The following is a 9,652-nucleotide window of genomic DNA, read 5'->3' as shown; positions in this document are numbered from 1 at the left end:
ACCAAATGAAAAGGTCGTTGTTTAGAATCAGCCCGGTCCAGTTCGACGCTTTATTGGGCCAATCCCACTAATTCAGCCTTTTCATTTTTTTGTTTCATGGGCCAAGCCCAATAGACTTTTATGTTTTTGGCCACAGCCTTTTACAGTCCACATTTTTTGGGCCTCGGCCTTTTACCAGCCCACTTGACAGTTTTCTTTTGTTTCTTTTCCATTTTAAAGTAGGTCCCACTACTCATATGGAAACCAATTACCAGGTTTGCTGTTTGGGTACCACACGTCATTTCTATATTTGTGCAATTTGATAATTTGATTCAAAAAGAGCCAACAAGGTATAATATTTCGTACAACAGCCAAGCATAGTACAATTCTGGTATTCGGCTATAAAATACAGCTAAATATACACATAACTATCTTCACACATAACTATCTCGAATGAGCTAAAACGCATTGTGGGTGTGGTTTTTCTTCAGGATTCTTCTTGCTAGAGCTCCTGTACACCCAACGTTTGAAGAATGAAAGCCAACATCTGCAAATAATAAATTATGAAAAGTTAGAAACATAATCAAGTGAATCGGTGAATATAAAATTCTCATAATGATGAAAATTTGCCGCAGAACTTTAGATTTAACAGGAAACCATGCATATAACATTCTCATAACAGCGAAAACTAAGATATTTTTGCAAATGATCAAGTACCAGCACGGTGCAAGTTAACACAACAGATGGACAGTACAACAGGTAAGGCAGTAGCAACACACAATCCGTTTGCATTCCAGGCAGTCAAACAGTTCAGGGAACATCAAACATGCATGCATGCAATTGAAGTACATACTAGTAGTAGTACAACACAATGCCAGGTTGGAGCAAATCATGCTTAAGCAAACAATGGCAGTGGCATGGCATAACCAAATAATAATGTGAGCAAACAACTAGATATGAATCGCACTTGATCACAACAAAGAATGTGCTAGTAGTGTGCACTCACCTAAGAATGAATGAATCGACATTGATTTGCTGCACTGCACCATCCAAGGGGAGCTGACTTCTTCAAGGCATCAATCGTATCTAGTATATGTGAAAAAGGGTGTTACAGGATCAAAATCGCCATACCATAAACAAATACTGCAAGCATTGCTAGAAGGAACTTTGCAACTAACCCTGAAAATGCCCCCAGCAAGCTTTGCTAGGAGGCCCATCCCTCTGCTACAGCACCAATACAGCAGCTTCCTACTCCTACCGGGCATGAGCCAGATTTTGCTGCACAGTTACAGAATATGATTAAGGTGACACAACAGATTCACAGGTAAAACTAAGATTCCAGTAGCAACAATCTAGTGCCTTCTTCTCCTGCTCGTTATTTTTCTCCTGGGCTTGCTCCTTCTTCTCCTGGGCGTGCTCCTTCTTCTCCTACAACAGCAGCAATAGCAGGTTAATGACAACAACAGTTTGACAACTGCAGCAGGTCAATAACAATAGCATCAACTCCTGGGAATGCTTTAATTTAGTCCATTTCTTTGATCAACATCTTATCCTAAGGACGACGTGCTATCGAACTTCGGAAAATACAGTATGAATATGACAGCAACAGTAGCAAGTCCTACACTAAACTAAGCAATCATGATTTCTAACAACAGCAATCATCATCAGCAAGTCCTAACTTAACAGTAGCAAAGAGAAGAGAAGAGAGGAAAATAGAAGAAAAGAGATGAGAAGTTTCTGTTAATGAAAACGAATTAATCATCTTTTCAAATGAATCAAATGAGTAGCTCTACACTGGAGCTCCACCACATCCTCTCGGGTGTAGGATCTCGTAGACAGCATAGGCACCACCAGTACCTTCAGATTTGGCCAACCAAATGGGAAATCAAGCAACTAGTTTGCACAGAGAATAGTAACCGAAAGCATAGCAGTAAAGCCACAATACCACATCAATGACGCTCCCGTCTCCGTCCAGCACGAACCCATTCTCCACGAAGTGGCTTCGGGGCCTCCAGGGTGCCTACTACCTCCTGGTCGGCCGAAACATGCGACTAATGATGGTGACGGCGTTGGCGCCAGACAGTCTCGCCGTTGTCCCATGAGCCAGTCGGCGTTGCCCAGCTCCTACACCTCCTCTTTTGGCAGTATCGCCGCGTTCGCCAGCTCCGGGCGCCGGCTGGGAGCACAGGAAGAGTTCGGTAGCTGCAATCATAACACATAAGCATAGAACATCAGAAGCCCAGATGAACAAGCAATCTATCTATCTAGAAAACAAAAAAAGCATATCAGGGTTTAAGCTAGTACTAGGATGCAACACTAGTTTCGGCTGCTTCCTCTGCAAAGTTAGCAGAATCGCACAATCACTTCAACCAAGCCTAGGAACTGAAGTTTCAGGTACACAGAGCATTAATCTGATGCTACCCACCCTATTCACACCCTGCGGACGGGCAATGCCGCGGAAACTGCGCACGGAAAATCGCAAATTGAGACGCTTCCTACACACACTAGTAATCAGCGAGACCTATCTCAGACGAAAACGGGTACGAGTTGTCGTCTGCTGTAGCAAGCATTATCTAGGTTAAACTTGTGCCTACGACCCCTCAAAAGACAAATAAACAAAAAACTTGTGCCTACGCAGACACGCTATCCCAGTTCGCCAGACTTGTGCCAACGAGCATTAAAACCAGCAACACAGGCAACCACCATTCACGGTGGTAGATGTGTGCATTAGATAGATGCATGAAGAAAACTGAATTACTATAACAGAATACTTCATGGAGAAGTTGGATAAGATTCATCGAGCAAGCAACTAATAGTAAGCAGTGCTCCAAGGTATTCCACATGTCAGGTGCAGCTTGCAAGCCAGCACGGAGAAAAATCCGCATCTTCTCATTGTCAGCTACGACAAAGGGTGCAAACAGGAAACACGCTGAAACTTGACTGTTAATAAAACCATTGACCAAGTGGTCAAAAAAATTCTCTAGTTTAACAAGTAGTTATATGAGGCATCAAGATTGCTAAATATCAAGAAGACCACTTAATGAAGAGAATTAGCAGAGACCATTTGGCGGATCAGCTGGCAAATATTTCAGAAACCGAGCAAAACGGCTTGCTAATTTTGGCATCAACACAAGTATTGTAGTAGACACGAAGCGTGAGGAGGTGGTACTCCAGCACCTCAAATAGCAGCCAGATGGCGGTGGCGCCCGCGAGCACCCCGACAGAGATCTTCTTGTTCCTCCACAGGAAGAGGTCGGCATTTGCAAAGCATAGCACATAGCACATAAACATTAATCGGATTTGTTTGTGACATTTTTGTTCTATCAAATAAGCAACAATACTCACTAACTTTTGTTTCGGTCAAATAACCATCTGTGGCTGCACCCTAAAAAACAAGAGGAACCACCCTAAAAAAATAAGGAACCAGAGCGATTCTTTGTGGGTCACACCCGATGATTTGCACACAAATAAATTGGGCAAAGTATTTTCTCTTTATTGGAGATCAGAGAAGAGTCCCAGGATGAATTGTCACATTGTCAAGATCAGTATTTCCCACAAAAGTTGATGATGTTCCAGTTCCATATTTTCCTACCAATATGAAACAAGGTTAAAAAGGACAAATGCAGAACTAGCCAACTGACAGTACAGATCAAAAGCAAAATAAAACAAAGGAACACAAACCCATAAAGTGTCGAGATTGAATTTAGCACTCTGCGGAACCAAACTGCAGGGTTATTCCAGTTCTATACGCTATTCCTCTGATACTAGAGGCCGATATTAAAAAAACATAAGCATACATGATGTTTTTCTCAGATTGGAATTAACTTTTCATTAAGGCGAAGCGAAACGATAGGAGTTACAACTAGAAGTTAGATCTCACTAGACAAAATACAGAAACAAGCATAGCCAGCGCACGAGCAAGCGGACCAGAGCAAGTGGATCAACCCGGAACAGAATTCCACAAGCACACAGCATAGCTCAGCATAGCAACACCGCAGTAATTACCCATACATGGCAGAGGACAAGATATTGGGGGATGTGAGGGGGAGGGGGAGCGAAGCATCAAACCTTGCCGGATGCAGCCCCGGAGCCCCCGATGTCGGCGTGGTTGTTGTCGTAGGGGCGCACGGCAGCCTCGGCGTCGTCGAGGGGGAGCTGGACCTGGGCGAGCATGAGTTAGTTAGGCTTGTTGTCGGAGCTGTGGGTCCCGAGCACCATCTTTTGCACAGAGTGGACTCCGACGGGATCTGTGCGGTCGGGCAGCCATTGCATGGTGAGCGAGGGCCATTCGAGCGCATGGGTGATGATGTCCCCGAAGGCCATCACGGTGCATGGCAGGCCCACCGCCTCCACCACCTGCCACCCTACCTTGGCCTCGAGCTCCGCCGGCGCCACCACCGGTCGGAACGACGCCACGGCGGGGGGCGCCGGGCGGCGCCGGTGGAGGCAGAGACGCCTGGAGCCGCTTGACGAGCACCTGGCCGGCGGAGGCGGAGACGTCGGCCACCAGATGTGGTGCCTCACTGATCTGTGCACGGTGGGAGAGGAGGAGGGACGCGGCGGCGGGGCTGAGGTTGGGGGAGATGAGGAGGTCGTCGTCGGCAGGGATGGGGGGAGGCCGGCGGCGGGGTAGGGGTTGGGATGGCAGAGAGAGGGAGGTCTGGGTCGGGGAGAGGGAGATCTGGGAGGAGGTGGCGGCGGCGAGGAGCTGAGGGAGGAGGAGTGCGGGTGCGGGTATGGGTTTGGGTTGTGGGTTTCCCGTTTCATTTTTCATTTTTTCTTCTTTTCTTCTGTTTTGTAGATAGATGGCTAGATGGAGAGGTGGAGAGTTGGACGGATGGATGGGCGCCATGTCATCGATCCGCGTGACAACTAAACCCACCAATAAGAATTGAGCACATATAATTGTTTTTTCTTTTTCTTTTTTCTACTTTTTCACATGAAAAATTCAAAAAATGGTCTCTTATTGTGCACAAGGGTGCATCTTGAAATGGCAAGCAGAGTTGGCTAAGAAAGTTTTCATTTTCTTTTGACAAAAAAATCATTTTCCATTTTTTGAGTGCCCAAAATGAGTTTTTTTGTAAAGGACCTACCATATATTTGTTGCCAAATTGGATCAGATCATTTTTCTAAAATATTAGGCCATTTTTAATGCACAATTCATCAAATATTTGGGTGTCAAAATTTTTGATCCACCTCTGGTGAAAGAGACAAATTTCCACCGATTCAGTTGGAAGCGGGTCAAATTTGAACTGCACCTGCCACATAGTTTGCTCTTTATTTAAAAAAAATCATTTCTAGGTACATAAGTATATATTTAATCATAGAAACACCAAAAAAAATTCAAGATTCAACCACTAGCTAGGAACGGTCATTCCTGCCGCTTTGACCGTATTTTGAAACGGCCATAAAATTCAAAAAAATTAAAAAATTGGAAAACCTTCGCATTGTGTCATTATATGTGACCAAGTTACTAGGAAAAATAATAAACTTGTAATACAACATTTAAAAAAATTGTTCTCAGAAATGAGCTATCATATGTGAAGATTCCTGGCTTTCAACCCAAATTCTTAATCTTATGGCCGTATTCATGGCATAGTTTGTTTAAATGATCTAATATTGTGCACAAGGGTGCATATTGGAATGGCAAACAATGATTCCTAAGGAATTTTTCATTTTCTTTGGACGAAGAATTCATTTTCCATTTTTCGAGTGCCCAAAATGAGTTTTTTTGTGAAGGACCTACCATATATTTGTTGCAAATTTGGACAAAATCAATTTTCTAAAATACTAGGCCATATTAAATGCACAATTGACCAAATGGTTGGGTGTCAAAAGCTTTGATCCACCTTTCGTGAAAAAGAAAAATTTCCGCCGATTCAGTAGGACGCGGGTCAAATTTGAACTGCACCTTCCTCATAGTTTTCTCTTTATTTTTTCCAAAAATCATTTCTACGTACATAAGTATCTATTTAATCAGAGAAACACCAAAAAAATTCCAAGATTCAACTACTAGCTAGGAACGGTCATTCCGGCCATTTTGACCGCATTTTGAAACGAGCATAAAAAATTAAAAAAATTGGAAAACCTTCGCATTGTGTCATTATATCTGACCAAGTTACCAGGAAAAATAATAAATTTGTAATACGGTAATTATTTTTAAAAAGTGTTCTCAGAAACGAGCTATCATGTGTGAAGATGCATGGCTTTCAAGCCAAATGATCAATCTTATGGCCACATTCATGGCATAGTTTGTTCAAATGATCTCATATTGTGCACAAGGGTGCATCTTGGGATGGCAAGCAATGTTGACTAAGGAAGTTTTCATTTTCTTTGGACGAAAAATTCATTTTCTTTTTTTCGAATGCCCAAAATGAGTTTTTTTGTGAAGGACCTACCATATATTTGTTGCAAAATGGGACCAGGTCATTTTGATAATATATTAGGCCATAGTTAATGTATAATTGACAAAATGGTTGGTCGTCAAAAGTTTTCATACACCTCAGGTGAAAAAGACAAATTCTCGCTGATTCAGCTAGAAGCAGGTCAAATTTGAACTACAGCTGCCTCATAGTTTGCTCTTTATTTTTTCAAAAAATCATTTATTGGTACATAAGTATCTATTTAATCAAAAATACATGGTTTGGTGGAGATACGTTGAGGTTTGGATGGTGGCCGAGGGCCCCAACTCCAGAGCGCGTAAAATCGCATGCCCGCCGCGTGGTCACTACATGAACGTGGCGTTGCCACACGTTCTAGGCGGCCTAGGCATGTGTAGTGGGTTGGGCACTCCCCCGATAGGTGTCAGGAAGAAGAAGGCAATAGAACAATCTCACGAGGAGACTGAACTGAGCTCAAACAAGAATTAGCACCCAGGTGTTTGATTAGTGGTGGGGAAAATGCACTTGGTCAATGGGCCTGAGTTTTGGCCCAGGATGATCATCTACTAAGGACACTGTCTTAGAAAATTTGCAGCTCAAATGGAGGAGCCTAGGGGTCACTTGGTTTGCAACATACCACATTGGATAGAAATATGAATGTTGAAGCTAGACTCAAATGAATGAATGGATTGATCTGAAATTTCGAGGAGGGTGATAATTTGGGCATATGAAGGCACTTTAAAAATTCCATACCATTTGGATAAATAAAAATGGTACTTCCTTCACAGTGCTCTCCACTGAACAGAAAATTAGGGAAAATACTGAGGGAAATTGGCTAGAATAAATGAGCTAAAATTTCATGGAGGGAGGTTCTATGGGCAGGGTCATGTCGTGGTAAATTTTCAGCAATTATAAATTACATAAAATATAGTTGCTTCAGAAACTGAAAATATCACCAGGAACAAACATAGGATGGTAATCTCACATGGATTGTTAGATGGGGCTCAAATTTTGTGGAGATCTATGATTTGGGAATATAGAAGACGTGGCAAAAATTTAGCTCGTTAGGATATGCCTAGCTAGTACTTCCTTCACAACAGTTCGAGCTGAACAAAAACTTTGGAAATTTGCCGAGGAAGATTTACCAGGAAAATGGAGTTGAATATTGTCATGAGGTAATGATTTGGATAGTAAAGAATGCTCAATTTTTTGGGAATTTTGGGAATGACAGAAATATAGGCTGCTTCACAACCTATGGCAAAAATTGACACATAGACAGGACACATAGGCAAAACTAATGAGGTGGCGCCTAGTCATAGCAATGCACCACAATTTACAAGGCTATGACCATCTATATTGGTCGTTATCAACTTGAAATAAGGCAGCGGACCAGTGTTGTTTGCATTACGACCATTCCATGTAAGGAAATTACGACCTTCCTGACCAAAATGGTGATTATAGTTTAGGGTTTGGATCCCTCCAAACTGCTTACGACCAATTGGTCTCAGATGGTCGTAGATTTACGACCATTTCTTGTAGGGTCACAGACAGAAGGTCACAAGTTGATATATTTCTTGTAGTGTAAAGATCCGGCGGCTAGCCAAGGTAAGGCTGTGGTGTCGACTGTCAGGAGCCAGAAGCGCACTCAGACGCCCACTCCTGACCCGACTGAGAAAACTGCGAACCAAGCCAAGACCGTTCCACTTAAGCCTCGGAAGGCCCTGCCCAGGATAAAGGTTATTGTTCCCATTGTGTCAACGTGCGTGATTCTTCTTTTTCACTTTCTATCTTTTCTTGACCGAGTGGGAATCCTACCAGGGCTGCTACCTCGGTAACATCACCTACGCAAATTGATGGGGACCATGTGGAGGCAGAAACTGCGGACATGCCCACTTCGCGGTGAGGTATGTCAAGCTTTCACTCTATTTTGCTTCATTGGTTGATTTGTCGATTGAATGATTTGTTGTTGTCGAGTGACACCAGAACCGACATACGTCATTCTTCTGGCTGATGACTGTCAAGATGAGCTCCCGAAAGGTGCGGGTGGTAGAGGCACTCGGAGGGTGTCAACAAACAGAACGCCTTGAGTGCAACCTACCATAGTGCTTCAAGAGCCTGGTGGTTCGTCCCAAGCTGGTGCTATCTCTACTTCTCTGTTATCAACTGCCCTGCCTTTGGTGACCACTCTTCTAGTTTCGGGACCCGCTGGCCAAGTGTTGATCCCTCCGACTGCATCGTCGACCCCAGCGCCAAGTGCATTCACTCTACATCACGTTCTTGAGGACCAGACAGGGGCCAGCAAGGAAGCCATGATTCAAGCTGGCCTAATGATGCAGCGTCTGAAGGAGGTGTACGAAGCTAGCAAGTCGGCTTATGATGCCAGTTCGTCCCTTCAAGTGAATGTCCAAGTAAGTACGATTGTAAGTTGATTTCCGATTGGGTTTACTCCGTCTTGAATCTGTTGAATCTGTACACCCACTATGTGTTTTCTTTTTATTCTGTATTCTATCCACGCGAAATGGTCAGGCCATGCCGAGTGGGGAACTGATCCAGTGGGGGCACGCTGAGTGCACCCACTGGGTGTAGTCCCCGAGACCACCGTCGAATGTTTGTTTCGGCGGGGGTCTTAGGATATCTTTGCTTGAAGGTTCTTCACTCGGACTGGTCGGGTCGGGTCAAGTGGGAAACTGATCCAGTGGGGGCACATTGAGTGCACCCACTGGGTGTAGTCCCTGAGACCGCCGTCAAATGTTTGATTCGGCGGGGGTCTTACAACAAGTTATTTTTCTCTCTCTTCTTTTTTTATGTAGTCCTCCACTCAGACCGAAGAGGCCATACCGAGCGGGAAATTGATCCAGTGGGGGCACGCTAAGTGCACCCACTGGGTGTAGTCCCCGAGACGCTGTCGGATGTTTGATTCGGTGGGGGTCTTAGAACACTTTTGGTAGTAGCAATCTGGTTCTGCTCTTCTCCACTCGGAAGTAGAGGAAATACTTTTGAGAATCTTTCTCTTCGTTGATTTAGTTGTCTTTTTGTTGATCTCAGAAATCTTGTGAACTTCGGACTCAGTATGTCGCTCTGGAGAAGGAGAAGATCCAACTCCAATTGGACCTAGAACTTACCAAGAAAAACTTGGAGCATGCTCAGATTGAAGTGAAGACCATGGGAGTTAAGTTCTGTCGACCGACTGAACTATTGTACTTTTGTTCTGTCCTTTGAACCGGGTAGTTTTACTCAAACAAATGTGTGTATTGAAAACCAACGACTTCAAGCGCGACTCAGGAATGTTATTT

General features: G+C 43.8%; 1 long non-coding RNA gene across 4 annotated transcripts; it reads right to left on the bottom strand.

Moving 5' to 3' along the window:
• Window positions 1–286: 286 nt before the first annotated feature.
• On the bottom strand, window positions 287–4,720 carry LOC123141438 (uncharacterized). 4 transcript variants are annotated; one of them, XR_006470287.1, is made up of 6 exons: window positions 4,048–4,720; window positions 3,157–3,567; window positions 1,925–2,181; window positions 1,158–1,407; window positions 986–1,065; window positions 287–526 (listed from the first exon to the last, which is right to left on the bottom strand). It is a non-coding gene; the product is annotated as an uncharacterized lncRNA (long non-coding RNA). The 4 variants fall into 4 exon arrangements; XR_006470284.1 differs by lacking the exon at window positions 3,157–3,567 and having other exon boundaries at window positions 4,048–4,717; XR_006470286.1 differs by lacking the exon at window positions 4,048–4,720 and having other exon boundaries at window positions 3,041–4,023.
• Window positions 4,721–9,652: the final 4,932 nt, after the last annotated feature.

Source organism: Triticum aestivum, chromosome 6D (genome assembly GCF_018294505.1).
Source record: "Triticum aestivum cultivar Chinese Spring chromosome 6D, IWGSC CS RefSeq v2.1, whole genome shotgun sequence".
Classification (NCBI taxonomy): domain Eukaryota; kingdom Viridiplantae; phylum Streptophyta; class Magnoliopsida; order Poales; family Poaceae; genus Triticum; species Triticum aestivum.
The sequence above is the reverse complement of the archived record's forward strand: the minus strand, read 5'-3'. Positions and strand labels throughout refer to the sequence as shown.